Source organism: Rhinoraja longicauda, chromosome 23 (assembly GCF_053455715.1).
Source record: "Rhinoraja longicauda isolate Sanriku21f chromosome 23, sRhiLon1.1, whole genome shotgun sequence".
Taxonomy (NCBI): domain Eukaryota; kingdom Metazoa; phylum Chordata; class Chondrichthyes; order Rajiformes; family Arhynchobatidae; genus Rhinoraja; species Rhinoraja longicauda.
The window spans coordinates 26,764,999-26,778,014 of record NC_135975.1 but is presented as its reverse complement, the minus strand read 5'-3'; the positions used below and the strand labels follow the sequence as shown (position 1 = coordinate 26,778,014).

General features: G+C 43.3%; 1 protein-coding gene across 1 annotated transcript in view; it reads right to left on the bottom strand.

The window, feature by feature from the left end:
• LOC144604802 (potassium voltage-gated channel subfamily A member 3-like) overlaps positions 1-13,016 on the bottom strand; it is a 123,752-nt gene that overhangs the window by 16,699 nt on the left and 94,037 nt on the right. The window contains exons 5-6 of the mRNA XM_078419466.1: positions 5,925-5,987; positions 5,656-5,770 (exon numbers count right to left, since the gene is read on the bottom strand). The gene's annotated coding sequence lies outside the window, so the exon portion shown is untranslated. The remainder of the gene's footprint in view (positions 1-5,655; positions 5,771-5,924; positions 5,988-13,016) is intronic.

Genomic DNA, 13,016 nt, shown 5'->3' with positions numbered 1-13,016 from the left:
GAATTCCAGTGAAGATAAACATAGAAAACATAGAACATAGAAAACATAGAAGCAGGCAAGTCCAATAGATTGTGTTGTCAGATTTGTCCCAATATTTCAAATGTGCCCAATAACAGTCTGGTAACAGTTCCTTGTCTGACCAGATGGGGGCACTTGGGAACAGGGCTGCACTTGATCAGATGAAGGTTGGACTGTTGGAAGAATCCTCAATAAGTCAGAATTTTAAATGGCCGAGGTCAAGGTGAGGAATTTTAATATCACAAATTAAACTGAAGAAAGGTCTCGACCTGAAATGTCAGCCATTCCTTCTATCCAGAGATGCTGCCTGACCCGCTGAGTTACTCCAGCAGTTTGTGTCTATCTTCAAATTATACTTAAACACGTTCAAGATATCTTCAGGAATTGTGTTAGCTGCTACATGAAAATCGAACTATTTATCACATCAAAATGTTAATATTTTGTGAACCAGCGAAATGGTTCTTCAAATGTTAATGGGTATTGGTTTATTATTGTCACATGTACCAAGGTACAGTCAAAAAATGTGTTTGCGTATCATATCCCAGCATATCATACCATGCTTGTGTTCAATCATCTCATGTAGGTACAACAGGTAATGCCAAAGAGGAAGGAAACAGAATGCAGAATTCACTGCTACAGAGGGAGTGCACTTATAAACAGGGGTGCAGTGCTGCCGGAGCTCACCGGAGTGCCACTCCAGCACCTCTGTAAAAAGAAGCCAACATAAACAGCGGGGAATTTAACAGTGGCCGCTCCGGCTCCAGTGACAGCTCCGACACCTAAAACATTAGCACTGCGACACTGGTTATAAAGTACAAGGGCTGCAACAAAGTAAACTGGGAGATCAGGAGTACATCCCTAGCAGGCGAGAGGCCATTCAACAGTTGGATAATAGCAGGGAAGAAGCTTGCTCCTGAATCTGGTGGTATGTGCTTTCAAACTTTCATATCTACTGTCCGATGTAAGAGAGAAGAGGGGATGAACGGGTGTGAATGGTCCCTAATTATATGGGCTAATTTGAAATGTAAATGTAGTCGATGGGGGGGGGGGGGGGGGGGGGAGACAGGTTTGAGTGATGGACAGGGCTATGAGTACAACTCTCGCCACTGTTTTAGGTCGTGCGGTTACATCTGATGCTGTGCGATGTGCTGCCTCAGTCTTGCATCAGAAAAAACACAGATTCAGTGTGGACTGCAAAAAACATTCTCTCTAAAAACACCACAACCCCAAAATCTGCCCCAGCAAGCGCATAATGAACTCACTGGAAGACGCATCCTCACCTGAACCACGGTCCCCATTCGCTCACGGGGGGTTCTGGTGAATTAATTAAGTGAAAGAACACAGTGTACAGGACCAGCTCAGACAGCAGACTGCACACATCAGGTTTGATCAGCTTCCAGCGTTCAGAGTCGGCATGCTTCGGGGGCACAGCAATAAGGTTGTGATTTGAACTCGAATCAAAGTGCACGGAACACTGAGATGCCGGAATGCCGCCCACTGCCAGCTGCAACATATCAGCTGATTTGTCAAAGCCCATGGATAATGGGTGTGAACGTACCGCGGAAATTTCAGGGTGGAAAAGTTTAGCACAACTTACTAAAGACATTCGGAATGGCGGGACTGTCGTATGTTGAAAGGCTGGAGCAATTAGGCTTGTATACACTGGAATTTAGAAGGATGAGGGGGGATCTTATTGAAACATATATTAGGGGATTGGACACATTAGAGGCAGGAAACATGTTCCCAATGTTGGGGGAGTCCAGAACAAGGGGCCACAGTTTAAGAATAAGGGGTAGGCCATTTAGAACGGAGATGAGGAAGAACTTTTTCAGTCAGAGAGTGGTGAAGGTGTGGAATTCTCTGCCTCAGAAGGCAGTGGAGGCCAGTTCGTTGGATGCTTTCAAGAGAGAGCTGGATAGAGCTCTTAAGGATAGCGGAGTGAGGGGGTATGGGGAGAAGGCAGGAACGGGGTACTGATTGAGAGTGATCAGCCATGATCGCATTGAATGGCGGTGCTGGCTCGAAGGGCTGAATGGCCTACTCCTGCACCTATTGTCTATTGTCTTCCATCACAGTGAGGAGGGGACTGGAGGAGACTCACTGTGATGGATGTTTCTTTTGTTTGGTGTTAGTTTATGATTGTATGTGTTATTGCATTTTTATTGATTATTCTTATTGGTCTTATTGTTGAACTGCTGGTAATGTTTCATTTCACTACACATTTATGTGTATGTGACAAATAAACGACTATTAACTATTGACTTGGTGCAATGGATGTCGTCAGGAATAGTAACAGAATATTGAGGTTACTTTATTGTCACGTGTACCAAGGTACAGGGAAAAGCTTTTTTGCGTGCTGACCAGTCAGCGGAAAGACAATACATGATTACAATCAAGCCATCCACAGCATACAGATACAGGATACAGGGGATAACGTGAATAATGCTTAGTGCAAGATAAAGCCAGCTAGTGCAAGATAAAGTCCGATCAAAGAGCTCCAATGAGGTACATAGTGGCTCAGGACCGATCTCTAGTTGTTTGTAGTTGTTATCAGTTGCCTGATAACAGTTGGGAACAAACTATCCCTGAATCTGGTGGAGTGTGCGTTTTCACACTTCTCTGCTCTTTACCGATGGGAGAGGGGAGAAGAGGGAGAGGCCGAGGTGCGACTTGTCCTTGATTATGCTGCTGGCCCTGCCGAGGCAGTGTGAAGTGTAGATGGAGTCAATAATGGAGTTTGGTTTGTGTGATGGGCTGGGCTGAACATATTTCAAAGAATAACTATTAAAATAACTATTTTAAGAAGGAGCAATTGCTTGGATTTTCTAGTAAATTTCTTCAATTCTCAACTACCCTGTCAGCTGCTGCCGAGTTTGGGATTTCCACGCGCTGGAGGCCAGAGTGTTAGTGCAGACCTTGCCCTTGGGTGCCACCATTAGGTCAGATCTCCCATCTCTGGCACCCAGGACTTGGGCCAAGGAGCCCCATTTTATTGAGGTTCTTCAGACCGAAGGGTCCCAATCCAAAATAGCTATCTATTCCCTCCACAGATGCTGCCTGACCCGCTGAGTTCCTGCAGCATTTAGAGTCAGAGAGTCATATACAGCGCAGAAACAGGCCCTTTGGCCCAACTTGCTCATACCAACCAAGATGCTTCATTTACACTACTCCCACTTGACCATGTTTGGCCCAGATCGCTCTAAACCTTGCCTATCCATGTACCTGTCCAAATGTCTTTTAAATGTTGTTATAGTCCCCGCCTCAACTACTTCTTCTGACAGCTAGTTCAATATACCTACCTTCCTCTTTGTGGAAAAAGTTGCCCCTCAGGTTCCTATTAAATCTTTCCATTCTCACCTTAAACCTATTTCCTCTAGTTCTTGATTTCCTTACCCTGACTCTGTGCATTGACCCTATCTATTCCCCTCATGATTTTATACCCCTCTATAAGATCACCCCTCATCCTCCTGTGCTCCAAGGAATAAAGTCCCACCCTGCCCAAATTATCCCTTTCGCTCAAGCCCTCAAGACTTGACAACATCTTGGCTTTGTTGGATGTATTGAGTTCTTTAAAAGTTTTAAGTGCTGCTCTCAACGTAACACATCTTGGCTTGATTAGTAATGAATGATTGGATGGTTATCAACGCATGCAGGGGTTTGAGTTTATCTCTACTTAAACATGGAGATAACAACAACTTCAACTTCAGTAATGTATTTAAATAGTAAATGCATCTAAAGGTGCATCAGATCAAATGTTATATAGAAGTACTGGAGAAGTGGGCACTATTACGAATTTCACAAGACATTTGGACAGATGTAAGGATTGAGAAGGCTATGGGCCAAATGCAGGTAAGAGGCCAGTCCAGAATGCCAACATGGCCAGTATGGACAAGGTGGGCCAAAGGGCCAGTTTCCGTGCTGTATAGCTTTATCTCTAAGAGAAGACTAAACGTTTTGGGGGATAGGTTCTAATAGATGTCTCATTATTCCGGTTTCAAAAAAGCTAACCCATGCAGCTTTCATGGCCTCATATTCAGCGCGTGAAAAATGCTGACCCACCATGTTGTGCGTACAACCTATTTAGATATGTCCAAGAATTCTGATAGTATTGTGAGACATCACGGATAATTTCTATGAAAATAAACCACAACTGAAAATGAGGAACTTGGTGAAAGTTACATAAAAGGGTGTAATTTTTCTTCCTGCTGCTCCCTGCACTATCAGTGCTGACGGTCACAAAGTGCTGGATTAACTCAGCGGGTCAGGCAGCATCTCCGAAGGGCATACAATAAGCGGTTTTGAGTTGGGACCCTTCTTCAATACTAATGGTCAGATGGTTAGCACAAATGCCACTAATGTGTCTGGAGAAGAGTTGTCACTATTGCAGCCCACACAGGGACTTCCACATGCATGCAATGCACTCTGAATGCCATTTCCATCTAACCTTTGATGGTGCCCATTTATAGAGAAGCAGGCTGCCAGTGTGACTTAATGGATATGGTTTTCATGCTGCTAACCAATGTAAAGGTGCCTCCTTTATGCTAGGTACTTACCCAGCTATCCTTCAACAAACACCAGCCTCCTCACCCCCACCTCCACCCAACCCTAGAATGACAGGCACCATCACCCCAATCGCTTGATACCCATCTGGCTTGTCAACATCACCCCTCCATCTAACAATCTCCTGACTCCACCAGGAACCTTACACTTCATTATCTCTGTAACTCCCTCTCCCCTGACGCACAGTCCGAAGAAGGGTCTCGACCCAAAACGTCACCCATTCCTTCTATCCAGAGATGCTGCCTGTCCTGCTGAGTTACGTCAGCATTTTGTGTCTAACCTCACCCGTGTCACCAGGCTCCATTCCAAGCCCTCATGCCCTTCCAAACACTGAGCACCAACACTCCTGGCATTCTCCAATCACTCTCCTTATGTCCACATCTACCCTGTGCCCATTAGTCTGACTCCTAACTACCAAACCAATCCCGCTCCACCAACATCCAAAACAAGCTCATCTTTCCACACACCACAGACCTCAGAAACCCCTCACCCCCCCACCACCCCCCATCAACTCTGCCGATTCCTTCTGATCTGTGAACCTCCCTTATCCTCAGTCCTCTTCCCTCGTTCAATCCCCTGGACTCCAACCCAGTTCTGGGACGGATGAAGTTTACCTGCATTTATTGTGCTCTACTGATGGGCCCTTGAACCAAATATCCTTCAGCCCACGCGAATCATCTCTGAGATAGATCTTTGGAAGCAGTGATTAGTCTCGAAAGTCTTGTTAAATTCTATTATGATATTTATTCCAGATGTCTTGTTGGCTAAATGAAAAATAACATCGTGTTGACACTTGACTCTGGGTGGACAGGGTGAACAAACACTTGTCATAAACTCACCAGATATTTAGTGTCTGTCAGTGCCTTAAATAACTACGTGCCAGATCACTGCAGTCCCTCCTATTAATCTGCAGTAAAGGTGCCGAGGGAATTTAACACATTTCCTATTCCCAGCAAATTGTATCACAAGCAAAAGAGAAAACAATTACACTTGACTTGAAATAGCAGCCATAGGAAACTTCTCCTCACTTCCAGTTAAGATTTTTTAATCCGTATTTCTATAACTATTAACACCTACCAAAGAAATAGATGTGTTTGAACGGCACCGTTGATAAATTGCTCCTCGTGGTCCAAAAGGAGTCATCTGATCTCATCTCCTGGCGTAGGTGGAATGGTACAGCTGGCACAGTGCCCTGCATAATGAGAACATCGGTGAACCACCTGATTCATTTTCACCTTCTCTGCTTAACACAATTAACAAAGCCAGGTGGCAGGGCAAGATCTTTGATGCTGAAATTCTTAAATAGCCGACATGCCAATTATTGATTCTTGAACGCACAACTGTACCTGTCTACATGATGTGAATGAATCCTGAAGACCCTCTTGGATGCCTTGATGTTGGAGGTAAACCTAACGATGGACAGCAAAAGAAAGATAAAGGTGTTTAAAGCATACCAGTCATGCACCATGGTCATCCACAAGTGGGAACAATTTGCTCAAAATATGAAATGATCCTGAAGAAACATCTAAAAGGTATCTCCAACCGTAAAGCCCTTCATATTACAGGTGCTCAATACGAGTTTGAGTTTATTGTCAATTATACTGTGGTACAGTGAAAAGCTTTTGTTGCGTTCTAACCAGTCAGCGGAAAGACAATACATGATTACAATCGAGCCATCCACAGTGTACAGATACATGAATAACATTTAGTTCAAGATAAAGTGAGGTAAAGTCCGATCAAAGATAGTCTGAGGGTCTCCAATGAAGTAGATAGTAGCTCAGGACTGCTCTCTGGTTGTTGGGAGGATGGTTCAGTTGCCTGATAAAAGCTGGAAAGAAACTGTCCCCTGAATCTGGATCTGAATCAAGATGAATATGAGCTGAGAAATGAAGATCCCCAACTTGATATATCTGGAGTGCATTATCTTGTCATTAAAAGAGCCATCTATGTCCTCATGTGTTCAGATGCTCCTCTCCGACAAAATGCATATGCCATTATTAATTTATGTATCACTATCTTGACAGCTAAAACTTGTGTTGAAATGCATGTATGATCACTGTGTTGAATGATGTCCCATGTATGAAAATGTTGAAGTGTAAGATACTGTATGTGTTTAGATACTTATCACTGTGTTCAGGAATACATCGGCGCACTCGCTGTCCTGAGATGTGTTGGGTGTATGTGTTGGGTGTATGTGTTGGGTGTATGTGTTGGGTGTATGTGTTGAGTGTATGTGTTGGGTGTATGTGTTGAGTGTATGTGTTGGGTGTATGTGTTGAGTGTATGTGTTGGGTGTATGTGTTGGGTGTATGTGTTGGGTGTATGTGTTGGGTGTATGTGTTGGGTGTATGTGTTGGGTATATGTGTTGGGTGTATGTGTTGGGTGTGTGTGTTGGGTGTATGTGTTGGGTGTATGTTGATAGGCACATCATTGTGGTGAGATGTACATGATTCACATACTCCATATAGTGTCCAGAAGTTTGATTTTATGTTCTGTGTTCACAAACATGTGGATAATTGCTGCCCAGGAATGTTTTGAATTCACAATCACTCTTTGGCAGAAAAATATTCGAATGTAAAGAGAAAGAATAAAATAGTTTGATTTCCCAATCGTTTGCTAAAACGGCTGTGGAACATGAAGGAAGAATCCTTCAAGATAGTTTTCAATTAGTAGATTCTTGTTTTAAGCCTGGATGTGCGGAATGCAAACGACAGCAGGGTTGGTGGTTGCTGATCTATGTGACTGAGTAGCATGCCCACACAGGGTGTGCTCCAGGATGCCTTTAGGACATGAACATGTGTCCAGGCCCAACGAAACTGATCAAGTGCGAAGAAAAATCACGTCCTCAGGACCTGTGTGCTAATCAACATAAAACTAACGAATCCATTATGCGTCAATTACATATAAATAATGATTTAATACTGAGAAACTAACTTTGATGTGGTTGTATATCAACATTCAGTTGCTTTCTCTGACCATCGAGTGCCTTTTCTACAGCACATTAGAGGGCACTGCTATATTTATGGAATTCATACTCAGATCAGGCAGATTTATGTGCAGAAAGGAACTGTAGATGCTGGTTTATACCGAAGATAGACACAAAGCGCTGGAGTAACTCAGCGGGTCAGGCAGCATGTCTGAAGAAAAGGGATGGCTAATTTATGGGAAATTTATATTAGTCTGAAGAAGGTTCCCGAAACAAAATGTCATTTGTCCATTTCCCTCCACAGATGCCGCCTGGCCAGATGAGTTCCCCCAGCACTTCATGTTATCCTCAATTCAGGCAAATATCAAAAGCATTATCAAAAAACTCAAATTTTGAGTCTGAAAGAAGGAAGATTGTAGTTAGGTCGAAGACTGTCATGTAAAGAGAGATGAAGTTAGTGTGAGATCAAGTGGACCAGGATTTGGCAGATGTTTTGGAACTTCAGTAATGTTTAGGTACTTTATTTGTTTTTCTCCTTCGCTCCCAGGATGTGCATGTCACCAGCAAGGTCAACATTAATTGGCCTCGTAATTAGAGAAACTCATAGCCTGGTGCCAAAACACCAAACTCTCCCTCAGGTTTCCAGAGACCTTCGAACTATCTTTAATCGAACTTTATCGGACTTTATCTTGCACTAAATGATATTCCCTTTATCCTGCATCTGTACACTGAGGACGGCTTGATTGTAATCATATATAGCGTTTTAGCTGAAGATAGACAAAAAATACTGGAGTAGTTCAGCAGGTCAGGCAGGATCTCTGGAGAGAGATGGCACCAGGCTATGAGGATATCAAATTCTGAGGACAATTAATGGAATTAAAGGAATAGGTGAAATTTCGGAATGAGACCAGTTTCATGGTGCACCAGTCATTGAAAGCAAGCATGCAGGTGCAGCAGGCAGTGAAGAAAGCGAATGGTATGTTGGCATTCATAGCAAGAGGATTTGAGTTTAGGAGCAGGGAGGTTCTGCTGCAGTTGTACAGGGCCTTGGTGAGACCGCGCCTGGAGTATTGTGTGCAGTTTTGGTCTCCTATCCTGAGGAAAGACGTTCTTGCCTTAGAGGGAGTACAGAGAAGGTTCACCAGATTAATCCCTGGGATGGCGGGATTTGCATATGTGTAAAGACTGGATATACTGGGCTTGTACTCGCTGGAATTTAGAAGACTGAGGGGGGATCTTATAGAAACATATAAAATTCTTAAGGGGTTGGAGAGGCTAGATGCGTGAAGATTGTTCCCGATGTTGGGGGAGTCCAGAACCAGGGGTCACAGCTTAAGGATAAGGGGGAAGTCTTTTAGGACCGAGATGAGAAAACATTTCTTCACACAGAGAGTGGTGAGTCTGTGGAATTCTCTGCCACAGAAGGTAGTTGAGGCCAGTTCATTGGCTATAGTTAGATGTGGCCCTTTTTGCTAAAGGGATCAGGGGGTATGGAGAGAAGGCAGGTACAGGCTACTGAGCTGGATGATCAGCCATGATCATATTGAAAGGCGGTGCAGGCTCGAAGGGCCGAATGGCCTACTCCTGCACCTATTTTCTATGTTTCTATGTTTCTATGAGACCATTCTTAGGACCAGTCCTTTTGCTGATGGGATAGAGTACAATAAAACTGTACACGTGACAATTATAAACTAAACTAAAGTAACCACGGCCTTAAAGAATGTAGTGAGATGCCACCTTCATGAACTGCAGTAGCTGTGGATGAAGTAATGTCTGCGGTCCTTTAGGAAGCAGTTCAGGATTCATTCTCAGCAGTGATGAGGGAACAGCCAGGACATTGCGTAACTCAGGGGCCTGAGCTTGTGGTATTCACGCCTGCTCTCTTTATCTGACCCTTGGCAGGGAGGGGTGGTTAGGGTGGAAGAAACCTTGACAAGCTCTCTTCCCTGTTACCAGCAATTGTAACTAACGCTGTACAAGTGTTGGAATGTTTCAGATTGCCTCATAAGTACAACAGGAGTGCTTACACTGAAGCATATTCATTAACTAGATGTTATCAAACCCTTTGCTGTTAACTCTCCTCAGTCGCCATGGTGATATCAGAGAGACCTGCTGTGAAGAGCTATCACTATGGGAAACATGTCTGGTTGGTCCAAAACATAATTGAATACACTTAAGACTCAAGGAGGAGTTACCAATTGCCACCTACACTTTTGACATTAATTTTACTTAAATTCTTTTAATACATGTAGCAAGACGTTACACAGATGACTGGAACGAACAGCACATGTCAGTGCTGGTATGAAGTCTGTACTGTTTTATCATAGTCTGACACGCATATTGTTCTCCATTAACATCTGATAACTGTTAATTTCCAATAATTATGTTATCATTCATTACTGTTTAACGTGAATGCAATTGCACATTGAATTGACCTTCACCAGCAACAAAATACATCATTCTCAATTCAGTTTAAGATCCATGAAAATATTTAAATTGCAACATGGATCATGAGTTCTGCCAATGTCCACCCAGCGAGTTGTGAATCTGTAGATTTTCATCCAGAGAGTTGTGAATCTGTGGAGTTCTCTGCCATAGAAGGCAGTGGAGGCAAATTCACTGGATGGTTTCAAGAGAAAGTAAGATATAGGTCTCAGGGCTAACGGAATCAAGGGATATGGGGAGAAAGCGGGAACCGGGTACTAATTTTGGATGATCAGCCATGATCATATTGAATGGCATTGCTGGTTCGAAGGGCCAAATGGCCTACTCCTGCACCTATTTTCTATGTCTACCTGGTAACATTTACAGGACAGAATCTTCTATCCTTTCATGTACCTTAAAAATAATGTGCAACCTTAATATGAATCATTTGCCGTTCGGCCAGGTAGCTGTGCTGAATCTGCGGAGGTCCATCAGGTGATGCTTGCTGCACTGCCACTGGGCTAGTGGAAGACTGGTCCACAACAGTGTGGAGGGAACTCACTCTATTTGTATTATTTTGCATTCTTTGCAAAGCGTGCATGATCCCTTTTTCCAAAAATGGCTTAGGAAGCATCCTGCCAGTTTAATTCCCTGCGAGGAGCTCATCTGCTCACAAGAAACAAGTGATGGAATTTAGTGTGAAGGGAAGGTTGAAGCCAATCCTGCAGCAACGAATACAGATTGCAAACCTGATCTCAGCTGACTGTTTTTATTGGAATTTCAAATTATCAGCAATTAGAGGCTTTCAGTACCATAGATATATTGTGGGGACTATTTTAAATGAAGTAGATTGTCGTAGAAAATTATAGCTGCTTATTCTGTTTCTAACACACACCACAACATAAACAGTCCTCAAGAAGCTAAATCAGAACGTGCAAGTTTCTGACAATAAATATATGTACAATTGCTAGGAAAAAAATCACTATTAATGTGAAAAAACTTGGAGATGCTTCTACAGCCCTGAGAATTATCAGCAAACATAACTCACTCTATATTTTGCATTCTTTGCAAAATCTTTTTCATAAAAGGCTTAGGAAGCATCCTGCCAGTTCAATCCACTCACACGAGACAAGTGATAGAAATTAGCTGTGGCACAATCAGTCTGAATTTCAGTGTTCAGTCTGAATTTCATGCTGAACTTTTTAACCTCTTTCACGTGAGGGTTTTGTGCGGCAAATGCACTTATAGAGGCTGAGAACCTCTCCTTTGTACAGTCTCTGAGAGCTGCATCACTTTCTCAATGAGACATCTCCAGTGTTATATTCTAATCACTCCAGAGCCACTAATAGACCGCCACACACTATAATGGCATCTTGTTCCTTGGAGCTTAGATTTGCATCCACCCACCTATTTGGGGAGATGGACTCTATCACACAGCCACAACTAAAGGGGTACATTGCGTGAGGATTTTGTGTTATGTGCAGTGCTGGCAGTGTTCTGCAGGAGGTGCAGGTGTGTAGCGTTGCAATGGTCTGCAGTCTGCCTGTTCCTATTCCATGCACATCTCCTAGCGGTTTTCTTACACTTTTCATGCTTCAAAGTCACTGGGAGTAATCTTCATTGATAATATTATAAACAGCCCATTTGTGTTAGACACAAACAAGATGCTGGAGTAACTCAGCAGGTCAGGAAACATCACTGGATAAAAAGGATGGGTGACGTTTTGAGTGGGGGCTCCTTCTTGAGACCACCTTGTGACTTGTGAACATCCAAATCGTCACCCATCCTTTTTCTCCAAAGATGCTGCCCGACCTGCTAAGTCACTCCAGCACTTTATGTCTATCTTTGGTATAAACCAGCATCTGCAGTTCTTTGTTTCTGCAGCCCGTTTGTTTTAATGAGTTGGATGTACTTATGAGATTTAATGCCAAGAATCTCACAACAATTTTTATTTTTCAAGTTATTTGAAATTTCCCACAAACTTTCTTGGTGGAGATATGGTCAGACCTTGGGGCCATGTTGTATGTCAGTACCACGTGGTAATGGTAAAATCTAACAAGATTATTCCTTGAGTAATGAGGAAGTGAGGGGGCAGGGCCTGAAGGAGTGTAAGTTCATAAAATCATAGGTTCTAGAGGCAGAATTAGGTCATTCGGCCCATCAAGTCTACTCCACCATTCAATCATGGCTAATCTATCTTTCCCTCTCAACCCCATTCTCCTGCATCCTCCCCATAACGACTGACACCTTTGCTAATCAAAAATGTGTCAATCTCCACCTTAAAAATAGCCATTGATGGCTTCCTCTGCTGTCTGTGGCAATGAATTCCACAGTATAGAGGAAGTATAGAGATAAGCAGCTCGGAGAGAGTTCACAAAGCTGGTACCCGGAATGGGTGCGATGCCCCAGAGGAGTGGCTATGGCTAGCTTTGTCTGCACTGGAGCACAGGAAAGTGAATGGTGAGTTGATTGAAGGTAAGGATCTTGCGGTATAGATCTGGTCTCGATCAGGAAAGGAACGTTTTCTCTTGTGGGAGAGTCAGGAAACAGTGGTCTTCCACCTAAAGCAGTGACAAGGCAATTTTTTGTAATGTTCTTCCTCAAAGGGCAGTAGATTCAGAGTCTTTGGGTGTTTTCAAGGCAGAGGTAAATTGGGGGGGGGGGGGGGGAATGGTGGTTGGCAAGAGTATAGAGTATGGACTGAGGTTACAAGCAGATCAGCCATAATCATGTTGAACGACAAATCAGTCTTAAGTGGCCTACCCCTTCTCCTGGTTTGTATGTGCAAGAGTCAATACAAGTGCCAGACAATGACCATCTCAAACAAAGGAGATGAACCACTTCCTCAACATTCAATAACATTGACAGGGTAAATGTTAAAAAAATTGTCCCTAGTGTGTGTAGGATAGTGTTAATGTGCGGGGATCACTGGGCGGTGCGGACTTGGTGGGCCGAAAAGGCCTGTTTCCGCCCTGTATATATATGAAATATGAAATTAGTTATCAAATAGTAGGCATTATTATCGAACAGTAGCAGTAATATTCAGACGACAGGAAGCCAAGCGGTACACGCACCCCAGTATGCATT